Genomic DNA, 27,781 nt, shown 5'->3' with positions numbered 1-27,781 from the left:
GATTTGACTCATAAAAACAACTAGATTTTAAAAAGTTTTGAAAAAGTCAACTCAAATTTTCGAAATTTATGAGTGAAAAAGGAAAGATATTTTTTTTGATTTTTTTTGAATTTTTAATGATGAGAGGGAAAAACATGAAAAAGACTCAATGCATGAAAATTTTGGATCAAAACAATGAATGCATGCAAGAATGCTATGAATGTCAAGATGAACACCAAGAACACTTTGAATGTCAAGATGAACATCAAGAACTTATTTTTGAAAAATTTTTAATGCAAAGAAAACATGCAAGACACCAAACTTAAAAATTTTTCATGTATAGACACTATGAATGCAAGAATGCATATGAAAAACAAGAAAAGACACAAAACATGAAAACATCAAGATCAAACAAGGAGACTTACCAAGAACAACTTGAAGATCATGAAGAATACTATGAATGCATGAATTTTTCAAAAAATGCAAGATGAATATGCAATTGACACCAAACTTTCAACTTGACTCAAGACTCAAATAAGAAACATGAAATATTTTTGATTTTTATGATTTTTTAATTTTTTTGGATTTTTGTATATTTTTTTTTTCGAAAAAAACATATAGGAAAAAGAAAATAAGGATTTCAAAATTTTTTTAATATGAATTCCAGGAATCTTGTATTCTTAGTCTAAAGCTCCAATCCGAGGGTTAAGCATGGCTTAATAGCCAGCCAAGCTTTAGTATGTAACTCAGACATGCCACGGCTGACATTCCAATTAACTTGCCTCTATGCTGATGGTTGGAAGCCCCTATCCAAAAGAATTAGACATGGCTTTACAGCCAGCCAGGCTTCAACATGCTTCATGAAACTCTAGAATTCATTCTTAAAAATTTAGAAGAAAAATATATTTTGAAAAGATTTATTTTTTTTTCGAAAATAGATGAGAAATTTTTTGAAAGGTTTTTGAAAAATTTTTGAAAATAAAACAAAAAGAAAATTACCTAATCTGAGCAACAAGATGAACCGTCAGTTGTTCAAACTCGAACAATCCCCGGTAACGGTGCCAAAAACTTGGTGCACGAAATTGTGATCTCAGGCAACGGCACCAGAAACTCTGTACGCACGTCTTAATAAATCGTTTTTCATTCACAACTTCGATACAACTAACCAGCAAGTGCACTGGGTCGTCCAAGTAATAAACCTTACGTGAGTAAGGGTCAATCCCACAGAGATTGTTGGTATGAAGCAAGCTATGGTCACCTTGTAAATCTCAGTCAGGCGGATACCAAAAGGTTATGGAGTTTTCGAAATTAAATAATAAGTAAACATAAAATAAGGATAGAAACACTTATGTAATTCATTGGTGAGAATTTCAGATAAGCGTATAGAGATGCTTTTGTTCCTCTGAATCTCTGTTTTCCCGCTGTCTTCATCCAATCAGTCTTACTCCTTTCTATGGCTGGCTTTATGTAAGGACATCACCGTTGTCAATGGCTACTTTTAATCCTCTCTGGAAAATGGTCCGATGCGCTGTCACTGCATGGCTAATTGTCTGGAGGCATCACCCTTGTCAATGGTTGCATCCTATCCTCTTGTGAAAATGGTCCAAATGCTCTATCACAGCACGGCTAATCATCTGAGGTTCTCGATCATACTGGAATAGGATTCACCCTCCTTTTGCGTCTGTCACTATGCCCAGCACTCGCGAGTTTGAAGTTCGTCATAGTCATTCAATCCCAGAGTCCTACTCGGAATACCACAGACAAGGATTAGACTTTCCGGACTCTCATGAATGCCGCCATCAATCTAGCTTATACCACGAAGATTCTGATTAAGAGATCCAAGAGATACTCATTCAATCTAAGATGGAACGGAAGTGGTTGTCAGGCACGCGTTTGTGGGGGAATGATGATGATTGTCACGTTCATCAGATTTAGGTTGAAGTGCGAATGAATATCTTAGAAGCGGAATAAGTTGAATTGAATAGAAAAACAGTAGTACTTTGCATTAATCTTTGAGGAACAGCAGAGCTCCATACCTTAATCTATGGAGTGCAGAAACTCTACCGTATGAAAATACATAAGTGATAATGGTTTAGGCATGGCCGAATGGCCAGCCCCCATGAAAGTCTAAGACAGCATAAAACTGATCAAAGATGTTTAATACAATAGTAAAATGTCCTATTTATGCTAAACTAGTTACTAGGGTTTACAGAAGTAAGTAATTGATGCATAAATCCACTTTCAGGGCTCACTTGGTGTGTGTTTGGGCTGAGCTTGAATGTTACACGTGTAGAGGTCAATCTTGGAGTTGAACGCCAGTTTGTAACGTATTTCTGGCGTTCAACTCTGGCTTGTGACGTGTTTCTTGCTTTTAACTCCAGACAGCAGCGTAGAACTGGCGTTCAACGCCCTTTTACGTCTTCTAAACTCGGTCAAAGTATGGACTATTATATATTGCTGGAAAGCCCTGGATGTATACTTTCTAACGCAATTGGAAGCGCGCCAGTTTGAGTTCTGTAGCTCCAGAAAATCCACTTTGAGTGCAGGGAGGTCAGAATCCAACAGCATCAGCAGTCCTTCTTCAACCTCTGAATCTGATTTTTGCTCAAGTCCCTCAATTTCAGCCAGAAAATACCTGAAATCACAGAAAAACACACAAACTCATAGTAAAGTCCAGAAATGTGAATTTAACATAAAAAATAATGAAAACATCCCTAAAAGTAACTAGATCCTACTAAAAACATACTAAAAACAATGCCAAAAAGCATATAAATCATCCGCTCATCAGACAGCTGAGTAAGAAAATTACTGAACTCCCTCCTAGTACTCTCCCAAGAAATACAGAAGAGAATCCAAAGAGAGAGTGCAAGGCCATAAACACGTCTCACATGGCTGAACCTGGAGAGGAGGAAGAGGCAGTGATCTCCACTAAGGAAGACCTCAATGGACGTCCACTGACCTTCATGGAGTTCCCTGATAAGGAACCATGGGAATCTGAGGCTCACACTAAGACTATAGAGATTCCATTGAATTTACTTCTGACATTCATGAGCTCTGATGAGTATTCTTCCTCTGAAGACGATGAAGATGTTACTGAAGAGCAAGTTGCTAAGTACCTTGGAGCAATCATGAAGCTAATTGCCAAGTTGTTTGGTAATGAGACTTGGGAGGATGAACCTCCATTGCTCATTAAAGAACTGGATGACTTGACTAGGCAGAAGTTACCTCTGAAGAGACAAGACCCTGGAAAATTCTCCATCCATGGAAAATTCTCCATCCCTTGTACCATAGGCACCATGACCTTTGAAAAGGCTCTGTGTGACCTGGGATCAAGTATAAAACTTATGCCTCTCTTTGTAATGGAGAAGCTAGGGATCATTAAGGTACAAGCTGCAAGAATCTCACTAGAGACGGCAGATAATTCAAAGAAACAGGCTTATGGACTTGTAGAGGATGTCTTGGTAAAGGTTGAAGACGATTACATCCCTACTGATTTCATAATCCTAGAGACTGGGAAGTGTATGGATGAATCAATCATCCTTGGCCGACCCTTCCTAGCCACAGCAAAAGCTGTGATTAATGTTGACAGAGGAGAATTGATCATTTGAGTGAATGAAGACTCCCTTGTGTTTAAAGCTCAAGGATATCCCTCTGTCACCATGGAGAGGAAGCATGAAGAGCTTCTCTCAATACAGAGTCAAACAGAGCCCCTACAGTCAAACTCTAAGTTTGGTGTTGGGAGGCCACAACCAAACTTTAAGTTTGGTGTTGAACCCCCACATTCAAACTCTAAGTTTGGTGTTGGGAGGTTCCAATATTGCTCTGAATATCTGTGAGGCTCCATGAGAGCCACTGTCTAGCTATTGACATTAAAGAAGCGCTTGTTGGAAGGCAACCCAATTTTTACTTATCTATGTCAAATTTCTATTTTCTTTTGTTATTTTATGTTTTCTGTAGGTTGATGATAATGAGAATTCACAAAAACAATTGAAAAAGCAAAAACAGAAGGAAAAACAGAATGAAAAATAGAACACCCTGGAGGAGAAACTTACTGGCGTTTAAATGCCCAGTCTGGCACCATTCTGGGCATTTAACGCCAAAAATGGGCACCAGACTGGCGTTTAACGCCAGGAATGGGCAAGAAGCTGGCGTTAAACGCCAGAAATGGGCAGCAGCCTGGCGTTTAACGCCAGGATTGGCAGCAAGGGGGCATTTTGCACGCCACATGGTGCAGGGATGAGAAATCCTTGACACCTCAAGATCTGTGGACCCCACAGGATCCCCACCTACCCTACCTCTTTCTCTCTTCTTCACCCATTCACACAATCACCTCAATACCTCTTCCCCCAAAACCCCTCACCTATCAAATCCCACCATTCTCTTCACCACTCACATCCATCCTTCATAACACTCCACCTACGTCACCATTCAAATTCAAACCACTTTCCCACCCAAAACCACCCATAATGGCCGAACCACACCCCCTCTCTACTCCTATATAAACCCATCTTTACTCCTTCATTTTCACACAACCTAAACACTACCCATCCCCCTAGCCCGAAACATAAAGCCACCTCCATCTCCTCTATTTCTTCTTCTTCTACTCTCTTCTTTCTTCTTTTGCTCGAGGACGAGCAACCTTCTACGTTTGGTGTGGTAAAAGCTAAAGCTTTTTTGTTTTTCCATAACCATTAATGGCACCAAAGGCCGGAGAAACCTCTAGAAAGAGGAAAGGGAAGGCAAAAGCTTCCACCTCCGAGTCATGGGAGATGGAGAGATTCCTCTCAAAGGTGCATCAAGACCACTTCTATGAAGTTGTGGCCAAGAAGAAGGTGATCCCCGAGGTCCCTTTTAAGCTCAAAAAGGGCGAATATCCAGAGATCCGACATGAGATCCGAAGAAGAGGTTGGGAAGTTCTCACCAACCCCATTCAACAAGTCGGAATCTTAATGGTTCAAGAGTTTTATGCCAATGCATGGATCACCAAGAACCATGATCAAAGTGTGAACTCGGATCCTAAGGATTGGCTTACAATGGTCCGAGGGAAATACTTAGACTTTAGTCCAGAAAATGTAAGGTTGGCATTCAACTTGCCCATGATGCAAGGAGATGCACACCCATACACTAGAAGGGTCAACTTTGATCAAAGGTTGGACCAAGTCCTCATGGACATCTGTGAAGAGGGCGCTCAATGGAAGAGAGATTCAAGAGGGAAGCCGGTTCAACTAAGAAGGCATGACCTCAAGCCCGTGGCTAGGGGATGGTTGGAGTTCATCTGACGCTCAATCATTCCCACTAGCAACCGGTCTGAAGTTACTATAGATCGGGCTATCATGATTCATAGCATCATGATTAGAGAGGAAGTAGAAGTTCATGAAGTTATATCCCAAGAACTCTACAAAGTGACGGACAAGTTCTCCACTGTGGCAAGGTTAGCCTTCCCTCATCTCATTCGTCACCTCTGCAATTCAGCTGGAATTGACATAGAGGAAGACATCCTCATTGATGAGGACAAGCCCATCACTAAGAAAAGGATGGAGCAAACAAGAGATCCCACTCATGGACAAGAGCATGAGGAAATTTTTCATCATGAAATTCCTGAGATGCCTCAAGGGATGCATTTTTCTCCACAAAACTATTGGGAACAAATCAACACCTCCCTAGGAGAATTAAGTTCCAACATGGGACAACTAAGGGTGGAACACCAAGAGCATTCCATCCTCCTCCATGAAATTAGAGAAGACCAAAGAACCATGAGAGAGGAGCAACAAAGGCAAGGAAGAGACATTGAGGAGCTCAAGCACTCCATAAGATCTTCAAGAGGAAGAAAAAGCCGCCATCACTAAGGTGGACCCATTCTTTAATTTCCTTGTTCTTTATTTTCTATTTTTTTTTGAAAATTGTGCTTTATGTTTATTTATGTTTGTGTCTTTATTACATGATCATTAGTGTCTAAGTGTCTATGCCTTAAAGCTATGAAAATGAATCCATCACCTTTCTTAAATGAAAAATGTTTTTAATTGAAAAAGAACAAGAAGTGCATGAATTTCAAATTTTAAAACAGTTTAATGTGGTGGCAATACTATTGTTTTTCTGAATGAATGCTTGAACAGTACATATTTTTGAATTTGATTGTTTATGAATGTTAAAATTGTTGGCTCTTGAAAGAATAATGGGAAAAGGAGAAATGTTATCTGATGATCTGAAAGATCATAAAATTGATTCTTGAAGCAAGAAAAAGCAATGAAAAGCTTGCAAAAAAAAAAAAAAAAGAAAAGAAAAGAAAAAAGAAAAGAAAAAAAGAAAAGCAAGCAGAAAAAGCCAATTCCTTTAAACCAAAAGGCAAGCGTGATAAAAAGGATCCAAGGCTTTGAGCATCAGTGGATAGGAGGGCCCACAAGAATAAAATCCTGGCCTAAGCGGCTAAACCAAGCTGTCCCTAACCATGTGCTTGTGGCGTGAAGGTGTCAAGTGAAAACTTGAGACTGAGCGGTTAAAGTCGAGGTCCAAAGCAAAAAGAAGAGTGTGCTTAAGAACCCCGGACACCTCTAATTGGGGACTCTAGCAAAGCTAAGTCACAATCTGAATAGGTTCACCCAGTTATGTGTCTGTGGCATTTATGTATCCGGTGGTAATACTAGAAAACAAAGTGCTTAGGGCCACGGCCAAGACTCATAAAGTAGCTGTGTTCAAGAATCAACATACTTAACTAGGAGAATCAATAACACTATCTGGATTCTGAGTTCCTATAGATGCCAATCATTCTGAACTTCGAGGAATAAAGTGAGATGCCAAAACTGTTCAGAAGCAAAAAGCGAAAAGCCCCGCTCATCTAATTAATACTGATCTTCATATATGTTTTTGGAATTCATTGTATATTCTCTTCTTTTTATCCTATTTGATTTTCAGTTGCTTGGGGACAAGCAACAATTTAAGTTTGGTGTTGTGATGAGCGGATAATTTATACGCTTTTTGGCATTGTTTTTAGTATGTTGTTAATATATTTTAGTTAGTTTTTATTATGTTTTTATCAGTTTTTAAATAAAAATCACAATTCTGGACTTTACTATGAGTTTGTGTATTTTTCTGTGATTTCAGGTATTTTCTAGATGAAATTGAGGGACCTGAGCAAAAATCTGATTCAGGGGCTGAAAAAGAACTGCTGATGCTGTTGGATTCTGACCTCCCTGCACTCAAAGTGGATTTTCTGGAGCTACAGAAGCCCAATTGGTGCGCTCTCAATTGCGTTAGAAAGTAGACATCCTGGGCTTTTTAGCAATATATAATAGTCCATACTTTTCTCGAGATTTGATGGCCCAAACAGGCGTTCCAAGTCAGCTCAAGAATTCTGGCGTTTAACTCCAAAACTAGCACAAAAGCTGGAGTTAAACGCCCAAACTGGCACAAAAGCTGGCGTTTAACTCCAAGAAAAGTCTCTACACATGGAAGCTTCAATGCTCAGTCCAAACACATACCAAGTGGGCCCGGAAGAAGATTTCTGCATTAATTACTTATTTCTGTAAACCCTAGGCTACTAGTTTTCTATAAATAGGACCTTTTGCCATTGTATTTTCATACTATCGATCTTTTACTCATACTTGGATAGACCTTTTCACGTTTGGGGGCTGGCCTCACGACCATGCCTAGACCTTGTTCTTATGTATTTTCAACGGTGGAGTTTCTACACACCATAGATTAAGGTGTGGAGCTCTACTGTTCTTCAAGAATTAATACAAAGTACTATTGTTTTTCTATTCAACTCAAGTCTATTTCTTCTCCAAGATATTCATTCGTTCTTCAACTTGATGAATGTGATGATCCGTGACACTCATCATCATTCTCACCTATGAACATGTGCCTGACAACCACCTCTGTTCTACTAGCAATGGCTTGAATGCGTATCTCTTGGGTTTCTAATCTAAGATTGGAAACTTCGTGGTATAGGCTAGAATTATTGGCGGTCATTCCTGAGATCCAGAAAGTCTAAACCTTGTCTGTGGTATTCCGAGTAGAATCTGGGAAGGGATGACTGTGACGAGCTTCAAACTCGCGATTGTGGGGCATGTGACAGACGCAAAAGGATCAATGGATCCTATTCCGACATGACCGAGAACCGACAGATGATTAGCCATGCGGTGACAGCGCATTTGGAACGTTTTCACTGAGAGGACGGGAAGTAGCCATTAACAACGGTGATGCCCAACATAAAGCTTGCCATAGAAAGGAGTATGAATGATTGGAAGAAGGCAATAGGAAAGCAGAGGTTCAGGAGGAACAAAGCATCTTCATACGCTTATCTGAAATTCCAACCGAAGAATTACATAAGTATCTCTATCTTTATTTTATGTTTTATTTATCTTTTAATTATCAATTCTCCATAACCATTTGAATCCGCCTGACTGAGATTTACAAGGTGACCATAGCTTGCTTCAAGCCGACAATCTCCATGGGATCGACCCTTACTCACGTAAGGTTTATTACTTGGACAACCCAGTGCACTTGCTGGTTAGTTGTGCGGAGTTATGATAAAGAGTTGAGATTACAATTGTGTGTACCATGATGATGGCGCCATTGATGATCACAATTTCGCATACCAACCACTTCTATGAAGTTGTGGCCAAGAAGAAGGTAATCCCCGAGGTACCTTTCAAACTCAAAAAGGGTGAATATCCGGAGATCCGACATGAGATTCGAAGAAGAGGTTGGGAAGTTCTCACCAACCCCATTCAACAAGTCGGAATCTTAATGGTTCAAGAGTTCTATGCCAATCCATGGATCACCAAGAACCATGATCAAAGTGTGAACCCGGACCCAAAGAATTGGCTTACAATGGTTTGGGAAAAATGCTTAGATTTTAGTCCGGAGAATGTAAAGTTGGCATTCAACTTGCCCATGATGCAAGGAGATGCACACCCCTACACTAGAAGGGTCAACTTTGATCAAAGGTTGGACCAAGTCCTCACAGACATCTGTGAAGAGGGTGCTCAATAGAAGAGAGATTCAAGAGGGAAGCCGGTTCAACTAAGAAGGCATGACCTCAAGCCTGTGGCTAGGGGATGGTTGGAGTTCATCCAACGCTCAATCATTCCCACTAGCAACCGGTCTGAAGTTACTATAGACCGGGCTATCATGATCCATAGCATCATGATTAGGGAGGAAGTAGAAGTTCATGAAGTTATATCCCAGGAACTCTATAAGGTGGCGGACAAGTCCTCTACTTTGGCAATGTTAGCCTTTCCTCATCTCATTTGTCACCTCTGCAATTCAGCTGGAATTAACATAGAGGAAGACATCCTCATTGATGAGGATAAGCCCATCACTAAGAAAAGGATGGAGCAAACAAGAGATCCCACTCATGGACATGAGGAAATTCCTCACCATGAAATCCCTGAGATGCCTCAAGAGACGCATTTTCCTCCACAAAACTATTGGGAGCAAATCAACACCTCCCTAGGAGAATTAAGTTCCAACGTGGGACAACTGAGGGTGGAGCACCAAGAGCATTCCATCCTCCTCCATGAAATTAGAGAAGATCAAAGAGTCATGAGAGAGGAGCAATAAAGGCAAGGAAGAGAAATTGAGGAGCTCAAGCACTCCATTAGATCTTCAAGAGGAAGAACAAGCCACCATCACTAAGGTGGACCCGTTCTTTAATCTCCTTGTTCTTTATTTTCTGTTTTTTCAAATTTTTATGCTTTATGTTTATTTATGTTTGTGTCTTTATTACGTGATCACTAGTGTCTAAGTGTCTATGCCTTAAAGCAATGAAAATGAATCTATCACCTTTCTTAAATGAAAAATGTGTTTAATTGAAAAAGAAAAAGAAGTGCATGAATTTCGAATTTTAAAACAGTTTAGTTATTTTGATGTGGTGGCAATACTTTTGTCTTTCTGAATGAATGCGTGAACATTGCATATTTTTGAATTTGTTTTTCATGAATGTTAAAATTGTTGGCTCTTGAAAGAATGATGGAAAAAGGAGAATTGCTATTTGATAATCTGAAAAATCATAAAATTGATTCTTGAAGCAAGAAAAAGCAGGGAATAAAAAGCTTGCGAAAAAAAAGAAAAAAAAGATAAAGAAAGAAAAGCAAGCAGAAAAAAGCCAGTAACCCTTTAAACCAAAAGGCAAGGGTAAAATAAAAAGGATACAAGGCTTTGAGCATCAGTGGATAGGAGGGCCCACAGGAATAAAATCCTGGCCTAAGCGGCTAAACCAAGCTGTCCCTAACCATGTGCTTGTGGCGTGAAGGTGTCAAGTGAAAACTTGAGACTGAGCGGTTAAAGTCGTGGTCCAAAAGCGAAAAGAGTGTGCTTAAGAGCTCTGGACACCTCTAATTGGGGACTCTAGCAAAGCTGAGTCACAATCTGAAAAGGTTCACCCAGTTATGTGTCTATGGCATTTATGTATCCGGTGGTAATACTGGACAACAAAATGCTTTGGGTCACGATCAAGACTCATACAGTAGTTGTGTTCAAGAATCAACATACTTAACTAGGAGAATCAATAACACTATCTGGATTCTGAGTTCCTATAGAAGCCAATCATTCTAAACTTCAAAGGATAAAGTGAGATGCCAAAACTGTTCAGAAGCAAAAAGCTAAAAGCCCCGCTCATCTAATTAATACTGATCTTCATATATGTTTTTGGAATTCATTGTATATTCTCTTCTTTTTATCCTATTTGATTTTCAGTTGCTTGGGGACAAGCAACAATTTAAGTTTGGTGTTGTGATGAGCGGATAATTTATACGCTTTTTGGCATTGTTTTTAGTATATTTTTAGTATATTTTAGTTAGTTTTTATTATGTTTTTATTATTTTTTAAATAAAAATCACATTTCTGGACTTTACTATGAGTTTGTGTATTTTTTTGTGATTTCAGGTATTTTCTGGCTGAAATTGAGGGACTTGAGCAAAAATCTGATTCAGATGCTGAAAAAGGACTGCAGATGCTGTTAGATTCTGACATCCCTGCACTCGAAGTGGATTTTCTGGAGCTACAGAAGCCCAATTGGCGTGCTCTTAATTGCGTTGGAAGGTAGACATCCTGGGCTTTCCAGCAATATATAATAGTCCATACTTTGCCCAAGATTTGATGGCTCAAATCGGCGTTCCAAGTCAGCTTAAGAATTCTGGCGTCAAAACGACAGAACTGGCACAAAAGCTGGCGTTTAAATCAAAGAAAAGTCTCTACACATGAAAGCTTCAATGCTCAGCCCAAGCACACACCAAGTGGGTCTGGAAGAAGATTTCTGCATTAATTACCTATTTCTGTAACCGTAGGCTACTAGTTTTCTATAAATAGGACCTTTTGCCATTGTATTTTAAAAGACTTTGATACACTTGATCAGATTTTGATAGACCTTTTCACGTTTGGGGGATTGCCTCACGGCCATGCCTAGACCCTTTAATTCTTATGTATTTTCAATGGTGGAGTTTCTACACACCATAGATTAAGGTGTGGAGCTCTGCTGTTCTTCATGAATTAATGCAAAGTACTATTGTTTTTCTATTCAACTCAAGTCTATTTCTTCTCCAAGGTATTCATTCGCACCCAAGAACATGATGAATGTGATGATTATGTGACACTCATCACCATTCTCACCTATAAACGCGTGCCTGACAACCACTTCCGTTCTACATGCAAACAAGCTTGAATGTGTATCTCTTGGGTTTCTAATCTAAGATTAGAACCTTCGTGGTATAGGCTAGAATTATTGGCGGCCATTCCTGAGATCCGGAATGTCTAAACCTTGTCTGTGGTATTCTAAGTAGGATCTGGGAAGGGATGACTGTGACGAGCTTCAAACTCGCGAGTGTTGGGCATGTGACAGACGCAAAAGGATCAATGGATCCTATTCCAACATGATCGAGAACCGACAGATGATTAGCCGTGCGGTGACAGCGTGCGTAGAATATTTTCACTGAGAGGACGGGAAGTAGCCATTAACAATAGTGATACCCAACATAAAGCTTGCCATGGAAGGGAGTATGAATGATTGGAAGAAGGCAATAGGAAAGCAGAGGTTCAGGAGGAACAAAGCATCTTCATACGCTTATCTGAAATTCCTACCAATGAATTACATAAGTATCTCTATCTCTATCTTTATTTTATGTTTTATTTATCTTTAATTATCAATCCTCCATAACCATTTGAATCTGCCTGACTGAGATTTACAAGATGACCAGAGCTTGCTTCAAGCCGACAGTCTCCGTGGGATCGACCCTTACTCACGTAAGGTATTACTTGGACGAGGCAGTGCACTTGCTTGTTAGTTGTGCGGAATTGAGACAAAGTGTGATTCACGTTTGAGAGCTCTAAGTCTTTGGCTCCATTGTTGATGATCAAAATTTCGTGCACCACTCTCCATGGTTACAGAAGGAGAACCTTGAGTTTTGAATACAAGGTAGTCCTCATTCAACTTAAGGACCAACTTTCCTCTCTCGACATAAATCACAGCTTTTTCTGTGGCTAGGAAGGGTCTGCCAAGGATGATGGATTCATCCTCATCCTTCCCAGTGTCTAGGATTATGAAAGCAGTAGGGATGTAAAGGCCTTTAACCTTCACTAGCACGTCCTCTACTAGTCCATTAGCCTGTTTCATTGATTTGTCTGCCATCTCTAGTGAGATTCTTGCGGCTTGTACCTCAAAGATTCCTACTTTCTCCATTACAGAGAGTGGCATGAGGTTCATCCCTGACCCCAGGTCACATAGAGCCTTCTCAAAGGTCATGGGGCCTATGGTACAAGATATGAAGAATTTTTTGGGATCTGGTTTCTTCTGAGGTAATGTCTGCCTCATTAATGCATTCTGTTCATTGGTGAACAAGGGGGGTTCATCCTCGCAAGTCTCATTACCAAATAACTTGGCATTCAGCTTCATGATTGCTCCTAGATATTTAGCAACTTGCACTTCAATAATGTCTTCATCCTCTTCAGAGGAAGAATATTCATCAGAGCTCATGAATGGCAGAAGGAAGTTCAATGGAATCTCTATGGTCTCTGTATGAGCCTTAGATTCCTTTGGTTCCTCAAAGGGAAACTCCTTTCTGTCCAAAAGACATCCCATGAGGCTTTTCTCACTGAGACTCACGTCCTCCTCACTCTCTCCAGGTTCGGCCATGTTGGTCATGGTTATGGCCTTGCACTCTCTCTTGAAATTTTCTTCTGTATTGCTTGGGAGAGTACTGGGAGGAGTTTCAGTAATCTTCTTACTCAGCTGACCCACCTGTGCCTCCAAATTTCTAATGGAGGACCTTGTTTCATTCATGAAACTTAGTGTGGTCTTAGATAGATCAGAGACTATAGTTGCCAGGCTAGAATGGCTCTGTTCAGAATTCTCTATCTGTTGCTGAGAAGATAATGGAAAAGGCTTGCTATTGCTAAACCTATTTCTTCCATCATTATTATTGAAGCCTTGTTGAGGCTTCTGTTGGTCTTTCCATGAGAAATTTGGATGATTTCTCCATGAAGGATTATAGGTGTTTCCATAGGATTCTCCCATGTAATTCACCTCTGCCATTGCAGGGTTCTCAAGATCATAAGCTTCTTTTTCATAAGATGCTTCTTTAGTACTGTTGGATGCAGCTTGCAATCCATTCAGACTCTGAGAAATCGTATTGACTTGCTGAGTCAATATTTTGTTCGGAGCCAATATGGCATTCAGAGTATCAATTTCAAGAACTCCCTTCTTCTGAGGCATCCCATTGTTCATAGGACTCCTCTCAGAGGTGTACATGAATTGGTTATTTGCAACCATTTCAATGAGTTCCTGAGCTTCTGCAGGGGTTTTCAGATGGAGAGATCCTCCTGCAAAATGGTCCAATGATATTTTTTACAACTCAGATAGACCATCATAAAATATACATATGATACTCCATTCTGGAAGCATGTCAGTAGGACACCTTTTGATCAATTGCTTATATCTTTCCCAAGCTTCATAGAGGGACTCACCTTCCTTCTGTCTGAAGGTTTGGATTTCCAATCTAAGCTTGCTCATCTTTTGAGGTGAAAAGAATTTGGCCAGAAAAGCACTGACTAGCTTTTCCCAAGAGTTCAGGCTTTCCTTAAGTTGTGAATCCAACCATGTTCTAGCTCTGTCTCTTACAGCAAAAGGGAAAAGCATAAGCCTGTAGACCTCGGGATCAACTCCATTGGTCTTGACAGTGTAACAAATTTGTAAGAATTCAGCTAGGAACTGATGAGAATCTTCCAATGGAAGTCCATGAAACTTGTAATTTTGTTGCATTAGAGAAACTAATTGAGGCTTAAGCTCAAAGTTGTTTGCTCCAATGGCAGGAATTAAGATGTTTCTTCCATAGAAGTTAGAAAAGGGTGCAATAAAGTCACCAAGCATCTTCCTTGCATCTCCACCATTGTTATTGGGTTCGGCCATGTCTCCTTCTTTTTCGAAAATTTCTGTCAGGTCCTCTCCAGAGGGTTGTGCTTTAGATTCTCTTAGTTTCCTCTTAAGAGTCCTTTCAGGTTCAGGATCAGCTTCAATAAGAATGTCTTTATTCCTGTTCCTGCACATATGAAAAAAGAAGAGAACAAAGAAAATATGGAATCCTCTATGTCATAGTATAGAGATTCCCTTATGTGAGTAGAAGAGAAGAATAGAAGAAGGAGAAGAAAAAAAAATTCGAACACAGAGAAGAAGAGGGGGTTCGAATTTTGAGTGGAAAAGGAGTGTTAGTAGATAAATAAAAAATAGAAAGAGATGAGAGAGGTAGATTTCAAAATTTAAATTAAAATAAAAAGAAAATATTTTTATTTTTATTTTAATTATTGGTTATTATTCAAAAATTAAAAAGAGAAATAAGATTAAATTAAAATTTAAAACAATTAGTTAACTAAAAGTTATTTTGAAAAAGTGGTAAGGGATTTTCGACAATTAGAGAGAGAAAATTAGTTAGGTGGTTGTGAAAAAGATATGATTGAAATAGAAAACTTTTAAAATCAAACAAAAAGTCAGGTAGTTAATTGAAAAAGATTTGAAAATCAAATTTGAAAAGATAAGAAGTTAGAAAAGATTTTGAAATTGAGTTTTGAAAAAGATATGATTGAAATTTATTTTGAAAAAGATTTGAAAAAGAAATTTAAAAAGATTTGATTTTTAAAATTAAAGTTAATTACTTGACTAACATGAAACAAAAAGATATGATTCTAAAATTTAAAGATTGAGCCTTTCTTACTAGGCAAGTAACAAACCTAAAATTTTTGAATCAATCACGTTAATTGTTAGCATTAATTTTGAAAATATGAAATAAAAATAAGAAAAAGGTTTTGAAAATCAATTTTTTAAAAGTTTTCGAAAATATCTATAGAAAATGAAAAAGATTTGATTTTTGAAAAAGTTTTGAAAAGATAGGATTTTTAAATTAAAAATTTGACTTGATTGATAAGAAACAACTAGAATTTTAAAAATTTTGACTAAATGAAACCAAATTTTCGAAAATTATGAGCAAAATAAGGAAAAGATATTTTTTTTATTTTTGATTTTTAATGAGAGAGAAAAACATAAAAATGATGCAAAACATGAGAATTCAAGATCAAAACACATGATGCATGCAAGAACACTTTGAATGTCAAGATGAACACCAAGAACTTATTTTTGAAAATTTTTAAGAAAAGAGAAACATGCAAGACACCAAACTTAGAAATTTTCAAACTTTAGACACTAACAAATTGAAAATGCATATGAAAAACAAGAAAAGACACAAAACAAGAAAATGCAAAGATCAAACAAAGAAGATCATCAAGAACAACTTGAAGATTATGAAGAACAGTTTCATGCAGGTGTTCTTCGAAAATTTTAAAGAAAAATTAAAAAGATGCAATTGACATCAAACTTAAAAATTGACACTAGACTCAAACAAGAAACATCAAATTTTTGGTTTTTATGATTTTATTAAATTGTTTTGGTATTTTTCAAAAATTATTTTGAAAAAGAAAGTAAAGAAATTCAAAATTTTTAATAAGGATTCCAGGAATCATGCAATGCTAGTCTAAAGCTCCGGTCTAGGAATTAGACATGGCTTACTAGCCAGCCAAGCTTTCAGTGAAAGCTTCGGTCCAAAATACTAGACATGGCCAATGGCCAGCCAAGCTTCAGCAGAACATTACATACAACAGCTAAATTGTTGAGAAAGACAAAGAAGCTCTTCTAAAGATAAGTGAAACCTAGGTCTAAAGGATTAGACATGGCTTAACAGCCATCCAGGATTCAACATATCTCATGAAACTCTAGAATTCATTCTTAAAAATTCTGTAGAACATAGAATAATTTAATTTTTTATTTATATTTTTTTTTGAAAATTTTTCGAAAATAAAAATAATAAAAACAAAAAGCTTAAAATTAAAATAAAATTACCTAATCTGAGCAACAAGATGAACCGTCAGTTGTCCAAACTCGAACAATCCTCGGCAACGGTGCCAAAAACTTGGTCATTCAATCATTCATACTCCTTTCCACGGCAAGCTTTATGTTGGGGGATCACCGTTGTCAATGGCTACCATCCGTTCTCTCAGTGAAAATGGTCCAAATGCGCTGTCACTGTACGGCTAATCATCTGTCGGTTCTTGATCATGTTGGAATAGGATCCATTGATCCTTTTGCGTCTGTCAGTACGTCCAACACTCGCGAGTTTGAAGCTCGTCACAGTCATCCCTTCCCAGATCCTACTCGGAATACCACAGACAAGGTTTAGACTTTCTGGATCTCAAGAATGGCCGCCAATAATTCTAGCCTATACCACAAAGACTCCGATCTTTCGGAATGGAGGCTAAGAGATACATACTCAAGCTATTACAGATGGAACGGAAGTGGTTGTCAGGCACGTGTTCATAGGTGAGAATGATGATGAGTGTCACGGATCATCACATTCATCAGGTTGAAGTGCGAGTGAATATATTAGAATAAGAATAAGCTTGAATTGAATAGAAAAACAATAATACTTTACATTAATTCATGATGAACAGCAGAGCTCCACACCTTAATCTATGGAGTGTAGAAACTCCACCGTTGAAAATACATAAGTGATAATGGTGTTCATTGGCTTCGGCCCCAGAGGGGGAACCAGAATGACCAAGACCTAGGGTCTAAGGAATAAACGTCCAAAGATATAAAATAAATCCCTAAAAGTAGTTTTTATACTAAACTAGTAACCTAGGGTTTACAGAAATGAGTAAATGATGCAGAAATCTGCTTCCAGGCCCACTTGGTGTGTGCTTGGGCTTAGCATTGAAGCTTTCACATGTAGAGGCTTTTCTTGGAGTTAAACGCCAGCTTTGGTGCCAGTTTGGGCATTTAACTCCAGCTTGTAATTCAGTTCTGGCGTTTAACGCCAGAATAGGGCAGAAAGTTGGCGTTTAAACGCCAGTTTGCGTCATCAAAACTCGGGGAAAGTATGAACTATTATATATTGCTGGAAAGCCCAGGATGTCTACTTTTCAACGCAATTGAGAGTGCGCTAATTGGGCCTCTGTAGCTCTAGAATCCAATAGCATCTGCAGTCCTTTTTCAGCCTCTGAATTAGATTTTTGCTCAGGTCCCCCAATTTCATCCAGAAAATACCTGAAATCACAAAAAAAATACACAAACTCATAGTAAAGTCCAGAAATGTGATTTTTATTTAGAAACTAATAAAAATATACTAAAAAGTAGCTAAATGATACTAAAAACTACCTAAAAACAATGCCAAAAAGTGTATAAATTATCCACTCATCAGGTGGCAAAAACATGCAATTCAAAAGATATAGAGTGCTTTGAATGCAACGTCATACACTTGGTATTCAAAAAGGTTAAGCATGAAAAATTCAAAACCAAGTAACAACAAGTAACCTCACAATGAATTCAACAATGACAATTAGCAACAATGATGTTAAAATAACATCTTATCAGTAATCAGCAGCAATAAACAGCAAAAAATATTAATAATTCAACATTTATAATGAAAAATAGAAAAAAAATGTAAGTCAAACTAACTAAACAACTAACTAACTAAAAAAATGGTGATAAATGGTGTTTGGTAGTGTTGGATGATGGTTGAAGGAGGGAAAGAAAAGAAGAGAAGAGAGAAGAAGGAAAGAAATGGAAAGAGAAGAAAAGAAGGTGGGTGAAACAGGACAACCCACGCGTACGCGTGGAGTGACGCGTGCGCGTGGTGAGGTGAAAGGGGATCGATGCGTACGCGTGGGTCACACATACGTGTGATGGACAAATCAGAGAGGCGACGCGTATGCGTGGGTGACACGTACGCGAGGGAGGACTTTGTGCTAGAGGCACAATTCCAGCCCACAACTCGCACAACTCTTTGGAATTTGTATGGGAGGTTAAAAGTTTGGATGAGGCGTACGCGTGGATGGTCGAAATTCTTGGTGTCACGCTTACGCGTGGGTGACGTATACGCGTGGCATGGTGCTCTATTTTTCAAAATTTTTCCAAGTTCTTGCACCAAACCAAGCATTCCAAACCTCCAACCAGCTACCAAAACACCATAAAACCTTATTTAACCTAATAGACTCCCAAATAAACTCAACTAACTAAACAAAACATGAAATTAAACTAATTTTTACCAATATTTACAAAAAGGAAAAGGAAAAGATATTACCATGGTGGGGTGTCTCCCACCTAGCACTTTTGTTTATTGTCCTTAAGTTGGACTTATGGGGAGCTCCTAATCAAGGTGGCTTGTGCTTGAATCCATCCTTAAACATCCACCAATGCTTGGATCTCCAATAAGCTCCATCATTCAAAGTTAATAGCTCTAAGCTTTGATGGAGTTCTTCACAAACCATGAGCTCCCAAAGTTGATCCTCCTCTAGTAATCCGGGATCCCACACTTTGTTTTAACACTCGTCTTTAAGTTGGTCATGTTGATCCCCTCCGGGTGGTAGAGAAGCCAAATTCTCATGAAGGAACCAAACTACCCTCCTAGACCCATCTATTTGAGAACTACACCAATCCATGCTCCTCAATCTTGAGCTTCCAACCATCATGAGCCTAGATTTATAATGCCAACCACTAAACATCCTCCTCTTACGCTTAATTCCACAAAGCGCCCTAAGTTGGCCATCCGTTTCAAGCAAACCAAATTCAAGTGGGATAATAAAGCTAAGAGTTAGAAGTTTTACCCACTCAAATGAAGGATTAGATGGCAACTTAGGTGGAGGAGTTCCCAATGATCTTGACAAAGTACGTTCCACTCTCATCCATCCTCTTTTAGAGGCTTTCACTACTTGGCAAGGTTCTTCAAGCTCTACCTCTTGCCAAGCTTCCCGATGTTCAAGTTCTTCCTCACCAAATTCTTCTATCTCTTCCCCATCACTCAAGTCATAGATAGGAGGTTTAGTGAAGTCTACCTCATTATCAATCCCAAGCCCAATGGGGAAGGATTCTTCAAACTCAAAAGGATCATATGTTGATACGGAATCATCATAGATAGGGGAACTTGGTGCTTGCCCCACTTATTCTAATTCTTCAATCACATTGTGCCTTACACCAATTTCAAACTCCATAGAAGAAGGCTCTTTAACTTGAGATTCCTCCTTGTACTCAACATCTCCTAAATCTTCAACCACTACTTCCTCTTGTCCAATAATCTCTACCTCCTCCTCTTATTGCACTTTTTACTTCAACTCTTCCTCTTCACATTGAAGCTTCAAGTCCATTCCCTCACTATGCTCCTCAGTTGCTTCTCCACATTCAACAATGGAATTTCCTTGATCACGTAAGCTTAGGTAAGACGAGACCATGTTGCTAACGACTTCCACCACGGTAGCAATCTTGGCTTCTATCTCCTTGAATTCCTTCTCTGTCTCCTCTTGTTGTCTTAGGATACAAGATCTAAGATCTCTTTGTTCTAGCATGAGGGCATGGAGACCTTCATCTATTGGAGGTGGTGGAAGAGAGGGTTCATTATTTGAGGAAAAGGTATTATAATTGGAAGGTGGTTCATATTGGTGGAAATCTTGAGGTGGTGTATATAGAATTTGTGGTTTATGGGGGTATTGGTGTTGGCATGGTGGTGGCTCTAGATATGGTTCATATGGTGGTTGGTATAGTGGATATGGGTTAGGATCATATGGAGGTGAATGGTGGTATGAGGCTTGTGAGTGAGGTTGACAATAATATTGAGAGTTTGGTTAATAATTATATACATTGTGGGGTGGATTGTAGCCATGAGAGATTGGAGGAGGTTGTTGCCATGAAGGTTGACCATAAACATGTGGCTCCTCCCTAAATTGGTATCCATTCCCACAATGTGGTTCCTGATTGAAGCTTTCATTCCCTACAACATAATTGTAGCCAAACTCATAGCCAAAAGGATGAGAATTCATAGTAAAAGAGAAAACAAAAACAAAAGCTAACAAGAAACAAAGAAAACAAAGACCTACAACTAGCAACACTAACAAAGAAGCACAAGGCAAACATATTCACAATATTCACATATATACATTAGCCAATAACATAACACCATTGCAATTCCCCGGCAATGGTGCCAAAAATTTGATAGAAAAATTATTATCGGTTTAGAATTTCTCTTAATGGAAAAGGAAGTTCTTCATTGTAAGCATAGTTCTAAACCAGCAAATAATTCTCAATCAAATTTTAAAAGAGTAGTTGGTTGTCACAAGTACAAACCCCAATAAAAATTAACTGAAGTATTTAAACCTCGGGTCGTCTCACAAGGAATTGCAATGAAGTGATCAATTATTGGCTATGAAGGAACAAGGGGTTTGATTTATAAAAGGGACAAGAAAGTAAATGGCAAGAAAATAAACGAAACAACTAAAGAAAGCAATTTATAAAAGAGAGACATTCATGGCAAGGATTGAGAATATAGGTTTCTTATCCTAGTCACTAATAACAATAATTAATAAGAATTTATCCTATTCCGTCATCTCCAACAATGGAAGAAGGTATAATGTTATCTTCACATTGGGAGAAACTCAAATAAGACTAGCTAATCTCAATCCAAAAGTCCTAATAAACTCACTAATTGAATTAGCAAGAGATTAGAGTCAATGGAAACAATACTAGCTAACAACTCTAGATCACCAACATAGGTTGGGTCTTAATGACTCGAGATTTCGTAATTCCTCTTTCCAAACCAAGAATGCTCAAAAATCTATTCTAACATCCTACCAAGCATTTTGTCAAATACTTGGAAGGCATAAAAGGAAAGCATAATAAATTGCAAGAAAGAATAAAATCTAACAAGTACCAATTGCAAGGGATTAACAACAACAAAGCAATTAAACAATAAAAGAATCAAACATGAATTGCATTGAAGGAAAATAAAAGAAACAATAGTACATCAAAAACAAAGTAAACAAATACAAGGAGTAGAATACTAAGCTAGGAAAATAAGGGTAAAGGAACAAGAAATTAAAAAGGAAAAGTAGATCAAGACATGAATTAAACCTAGATCTAAGATACAATTTAACCTAAGAACCCTAATTCTAGAGAGAAGAGGGAGCTTTTCTCTTTAGAAACTAAACTACATGATGCTATCCTGAAACTAATTGCTCCCCCCCTTTGGCCAAGCTTGAATTCTGCATGAAATAGTTCAGAAATGAGTTGGATCTGGGCCTGAATGGCTTCAGAAATCGCCGCCAACGATTTCACTTTAAGTGAGTCACGTGACCAACATCATGCGTGCACGTGGACGACGCGTTCGCATCGCTTGACGATTCTCTGGTCACGCGTGCACGTGGATGACACGTGCGGGTGGCTGGCAAATCTCCTTCTCATGTGTGCACGTGGGTGACACGTGCGTGTGGCATTGAACCCTCCAAATGCTCATTTCTTCATGAATTCTCCACTTTGCATGCTTTTCTCTTCACTTCTTGCATCCAATACTTGCCTTATAAATCTGAAATCACTCAACAAACATATCAAGGTATTGAATGGAATTAAGGTGAATTAAATCTAGCTATTTTAAGGCCTAAAAAGCATGTTTTCACACTTAAGCACAAATTTAGGGAGTGTTACAAAACCATGCTATTTCATTGAATAAATATGAGATAAGTTGATAAAATCTCCCAAATTAAGCACAAATTTAGGGAGAGTTACAAAACCATGCTATTTATCAATGGTTGAAATTCGTATGAAACAGTAAATAAGAAAGTAAATAAAGCAATTAAAAGGTTGGTGTAAAAGCAATAAGAGGAAATAGTTAAGGCTTCGGAGATGTTTACTTTTCCGGATTAAGTTTTCTTACCAACTACTTTAATCATGCCAGATTCATTCCATGGCAAACTGTAAATGACTAAACCCTAATGTCTTAGTGATTTAGTCTCCTCTATCCTTTATTAACCGCCACTGTCGTGGTCACTTAATTTTGATTAAATGGTTAAGTTCAAAATAAGTTTATGGCCATAAAAACCCTAATTACCCAGAGCTAACAGGATTATATGTCACATATCCCAATTAGTTCATGTAATTAGCAATTTAGGAGGAATTTGTTTTCAATTTGTTGTTCAAACGAGATAACTCTGTCAGGATTCACAAGAACACATGTAGAATAAGGGTCATACTTTCATTCCACCCAGATTCATAAAATTAAGAGCAAAAAAAATCCTTGAAACTTAATCAATACATTAATTAAAATAAAAAAGCAATAGTCTTAATCCATAGAAATAAACAGAGCTCCTAACTTTAACCGAAGAGATTTAGTTACTCTTGACTTACAAAGAAAACAAGGGTTCTGAAAAGTGTGAAAGTGCAGAAGAGAGAAGATCCAAGATACAAGAGATCTTTTCCCTTTTATTCTAACCTAGTTTTATTTGATACTAAAATAAAATAATAAATTCTAAACCTAAAAGGTTTTGTTTCTAAATAAAAATAACTAAAATAAGATAAAAGATAACAATTAAAAGCTACATCTCACTAAAGATGCTCCCTTCGATGAGTTCGACCCGTATTCTGGCGTTTAGTGCCGACAAGGGGAAGCTCTAGCATTTTTTTGGTGTTTAGCACTGGCAATGGGAAGTTCTGGCATTTTTTAGTCCTTTTTGGGTGCTAAATGCCAGGCTCGGCGTTTATCGCCAGAATTGGCAGTGATTCCAGATGTAAAGTATAGACTATTATATATCGTTTGGAAAGCTCTGGAAGTTAGCTTTCCAATGCGTGTCAATTGGACCTCTGTAGCCCAAGTTATGCTCGTTGGAATGCAGGGAGGTCAAGGTTGACAACATCTACTTTCTTCCTTTGTTTTTGCACAAAACTCTGCCAAATTCGCCTGAATTTCACCTGAAATAATAAAAATACCAAAAAAACTCAAAGTAGCATCGAATGAGAATTTTTTCACTAAAATATAATAAAAGTTAATAATTTCTAACTGGGGAACTCCTCGAGTTCTAATTTTTCTTTCTATTTCTCCCAGACAGTGGTGCTTGATGGTCACGGAATACCATCGGTAAGGAATTTCACAAGATTTTCGCGTTGTAAGTATAGCCCTCAACCGACAAATAATCCGCGAATCAAATTTCGAAGGAATTGGTTGTCACAAGTTCAATTCCAATAAAAGTAACCAAAGTATTCAAACCTCGGGTCGTCTCACAAGGAATGGGCAAACATGTGCATCAACATTGGTTAGATTTCCGGGGTTGCAAGTCATGAGCAAAAAATTTAACTAAGAATCCTAACAAGCATGTAACCTTGAAGTGCAAGAAACTAATTCAAATAACTAAGGCAAGATGTGAGCAATTCCAAACTAATAAGATAACATCCAATATAATTCTACTCTAAGACTAACCAAATAACTATAACTAAGACAAAGCAATTAAGATTTTTGAGTTTTCAAATATGAATGATAAAAGAAACTCTTGGCTAGACATGAAAATTGGGGTCACTATCCTTGTCTAATAACCATATCTTGACAATTATGAGGAACCAAACTCATTATGTTTACTTCTATACTTGAAGTATATTAAATGGTTTAGTCAACATCAACCCATAAGGTCCAACCTAGCTACTAATTGACTTAGTAGTAGGCTAGTGTCAATGGTTATCAAATTGACCACTAAGGGTTCCCAAATCATCAAATCTATTAGACCCAATGACTCAAGTTTATCCAATTCCCTTAGCCTAGGCCAAGAGTAAAGAGAACTACTCCATAATCAAGGGAAACATTTCATCAAACACATGATAAGCATTACTAAAAGACATATTCAAATTGCAATTAAATTGAAATTAACAAGTACCCACTAATAATTATCAATATAAAATCACTCAAATAACACAATTAATCATGAAAATCATCAATGTAACATTAGCAATTCAAGATTCACAAGATTCATGAAATGGGTATAAAATTACAATTGACAAGAAAACATAAATCTAACACAAGATCTAAACAAAATTATTGATGCCAGGGCATCTTGGCCAGTTTCACTGACCTTTTCTTTACTATTTTTAGGTTAGTTTCATGCATTTCTTTAGGAAATAAGCTAGTTTTGGACAAATATTCACTTATGCCTTGACTCAAGCATACATTGTGCATTTTACATGATTTCATGAGGATTTTGCATAAGTTTAGTGACAAATATTATGTTGCATTACTCACGACTTGGACTAGAGTTGTGATGCACTTTGTTGGTTGATTTCAGGACCAAAAAGAAGCAAGAAAAGGGGAGGTAACTTGCAAAGATTAATGAGAAAAGTGATTGCCAATAACACTCTCAAAAAGCCATCAATGCCCACGTTAGAGAGTCACGTTAACCAAGTTAACGTGAACTCTAACGTGGAGAAAAGAAGTTGGGCCAACGTTAGTGACACTCAACATTGTCACTAACGTTGGCAATTACTCATAAGTGGCCACGTTAGGTTAACGTGGCCTCTAACGTTAAGGGGGAGGGAGAGAAGCCAACGTTAGTGACACTCAACATTGTCACTAACATTGGCCTATGGTGCTAAGTACCACGTTAACTCCCACGTTAACTTGGTTAACGTAGGAACTAACGTAGAGGATGAAGAGTTGTCGACAACGTTAGAGACACTCAACATTGTCACTAACGTTGAAGCAACCACACAACCTCCAAGAGTCACGTTAACTTCCACGTTAACTTGGTTAACGTGGAAGCTAACGATGAGAAATGAAGGATGAGCCAATGTTAGTGACACTCAACATTGTCACTAACGTTGGGATGGCTAAAAGATGGCCACGTTAGAAGCCACGTTAACCTAGTTAACGTGGACTCTAACGTGAGACCTAGGGGCACATTGGAACGTTAGTGACAATGTTGAAAGTCACTAAGGTTCTCGAAGGTTGACAAAGCAACGTTAAAAGCCACGTTAACCTAGTTAACGTGGGTTTTAACGTGAGGCAAAAGGGGTGCATTAGAACGTTAGTGACAATGTTAAGTGTCACTAATGTTCCCGAATTTGGACTTTCACTAAATGATTAACACTCATACGCCCTGAGCTTAAGTCTCTGCCCACTCCGCACTTTCTCTCTGCAAGTAAAGCCAAGCCCAAATAAAGAAAGGAACTGCTTCAAACTCAAGATCCAAAGGCCCAAGACTTGAAGAGTGAACTAGAAGCTGAGAAGAGTAGTATATATAGGAGTAGCTTTGAATTGTAAAGGAGTTCTGGAGGCTGAAGAACCACTCTCTGTATTTACTTTCTTTGCAATTTCTAGTTTTATGATTTATTCTCCATCTTTGTTTCCATTTTCAAGAGCTATGAACAACTAAACCCCTTTCATTGGGTTAGGGAGCTCTGTTGTAATTTGATGGATCAATACTAATTTTCATTGTTCTTCTTCTATCTTTCCTCTTGATTTTACTTGAAAGCTTTCGATCTTCATCCAATTGAGTAGTTATCTTGGAAGAGAAGCTATTCAAACTTGGATCTCTTTTGAACCTTGGAAGAGGAATGAAGAGATCAAGCTAGAAATGCTTTCTCATGCTGGACCAAATTGGGTTTGGATGGGTATGTGACTGTAACCCTCTCAATACTTGGTTTGGGAAATGCATGTGGTATAATCAGTGACCACACTTCATCTCTTCTCATGAGCAATTGACCAAGAAATTGGCTATTGATCAAGATTTGAGAGATTGAATTGCAAGGAATTGCAATTCAATCACTTAAGATTTCCAAGGAGATCAATGAGTGCATTGATTGAGGAAGAGATGAAAATGAACTTGATCCGGAGAATTGCAACATCTCCTGAGCCCAATGAACTCCCCATCTCTAATCTTACCCATTCTCTTTAATTTCTGCGATTTACTTTTATGAGCAAATCCCCCATTCCCATTTATAATTCTGCAATTTATTTTCAGTCATTTACTTCCAGTCCTTTAATTCTAGCATTTACTTTTCTGTTATTTACATTCCCGCCATTTTATTTTCTGCAACTCTCAACCCAATTTCTGGATTCGCTCAACTAGAACATTCTTCTAATTAAAGTTGCTTGATCAATCAATCCCTGTGGGATTCGACCTCACTCTATTGTGAGTTTTTACTTGACGACAACTTCGGTACACTTGCCGAAGGAAGATTTGTTGAGAGACAAGTTTTCCCCGCATCAAGTTTATGGCGCCATTGCCGGGGATTGATTGTGCATCAACAATGATTAGATTGGAAGATCACTAGATTGAGCATTTTATTTTGTGAATTTCATTTTTCTGTTTGAGTGATTTACTTTTAGTTTTAGTTAAACTTCTTCCCTTCTCCCTCTACCCGTTTGTTTTTCTTTGTTATTTTCAATTCTGTTTGCTAACCCACTAACTGTTTGATATATTGCATCACCCACAACTAACAATAACTCTGACACAAATACTGTTTGCACCTATCTTCTTTGCTTGTACTTGTTGGTTGTATGACAAGGAGAAGAAGCAGGGATTCAACTTCCTTTGATTCTGAACCAGAGAGAACCTTCCTTAGACTAAGGAGGGAAGCAAAAGAAAAATGAGTAGTTGGTGCTGAAGAAGAAGAGGAACAATTTGAGGAATACTTTGAACCAAACATGGAAGAAAACATAGAAAATCATCATGAAGAAGAGACTCACAACCATGGCAGAGGAGGTGGAGCAAATCATGCTGGGGAGGATAGAAGAGTTTTGGGCTCTTACATTAATCCAAACCCAGGCAATTGTGGAAGTAGCATCCAAAAGCCAACAATCCATGCCAACAACTTTGAACTTAAACCACAGCTCATCACCATTGTTCAGAACAACTGTTCGTTTGGAGGAGGTGTTCAAGAAGATCCCAACCAACATTTGACCACTTTCCTGAGAATATGTGACACAGTGAAATCTAATGGTGTTCATCCTGACGCCTATAGATTGCTCTTATTTCCCTAATCACTCAGAGACAAGGCAGCCAAGTGGCTGGAATCCTTTCCAAGGGAAAGCTTGACAACTTGGGAGGATGTGGTGAACAACTTCTTAGCAAGATTCTACCCTCCTCAACGAATCAATAGGCTGAGAGCTGAGGTTCAAACCTTCAGGCAACAGGATGGTAAGACTCTGTATGAAGCATGGGAGAGGTTTAAAGACTTAACAAGGAGGTGTCCACCTGACATGTTCAACGAATGGGTGCAGCTGCACATTTTCTATGAAAGGCTCTCTTATGAGTCAAAGAAGGCAGTAGACCATTCATCTGGAGGGTCCTTGAACAAGAAGAAGACCATTGAGGAAGCCATAGATGTTATTGAAACAGTAGCAGAAAACGACTACTTCTATGCTTCCGAAAGAGGGAACACAAGAGGAGTGATGGAGCTAAACAATGTAGACGCTCTGTTGGCCCAAAACAAGCTCATTACCCAGCAGCTGGCTGACCTCACCAAGAG

The 27,781-nt window shown here is 38.3% G+C and overlaps 2 non-coding genes across 2 annotated transcripts; one reads left to right on the top strand and one right to left on the bottom strand.

Moving 5' to 3' along the window:
* Nucleotides 1–13,867: 13,867 nt before the first annotated feature.
* LOC112787582 (small nucleolar RNA R71) lies at nt 13,868–13,975 on the top strand. Its single transcript, XR_003194987.1, has one exon. It is a non-coding gene; the product is annotated as a small nucleolar RNA R71 (small nucleolar RNA).
* A 13,435-nt stretch (nt 13,976–27,410) lies between these two features.
* LOC112787544 (small nucleolar RNA R71) lies at nt 27,411–27,514 on the bottom strand. The gene has a single exon (XR_003194951.1). It is a non-coding gene; the product is annotated as a small nucleolar RNA R71 (small nucleolar RNA).
* Nucleotides 27,515–27,781: the final 267 nt, after the last annotated feature.

This window comes from Arachis hypogaea, chromosome 20 (assembly GCF_003086295.3).
Source record: "Arachis hypogaea cultivar Tifrunner chromosome 20, arahy.Tifrunner.gnm2.J5K5, whole genome shotgun sequence".
NCBI lineage: Eukaryota > Viridiplantae > Streptophyta > Magnoliopsida > Fabales > Fabaceae > Arachis > Arachis hypogaea.
The sequence above is the reverse complement of the archived record's forward strand: the minus strand, read 5'-3'. Positions and strand labels throughout refer to the sequence as shown.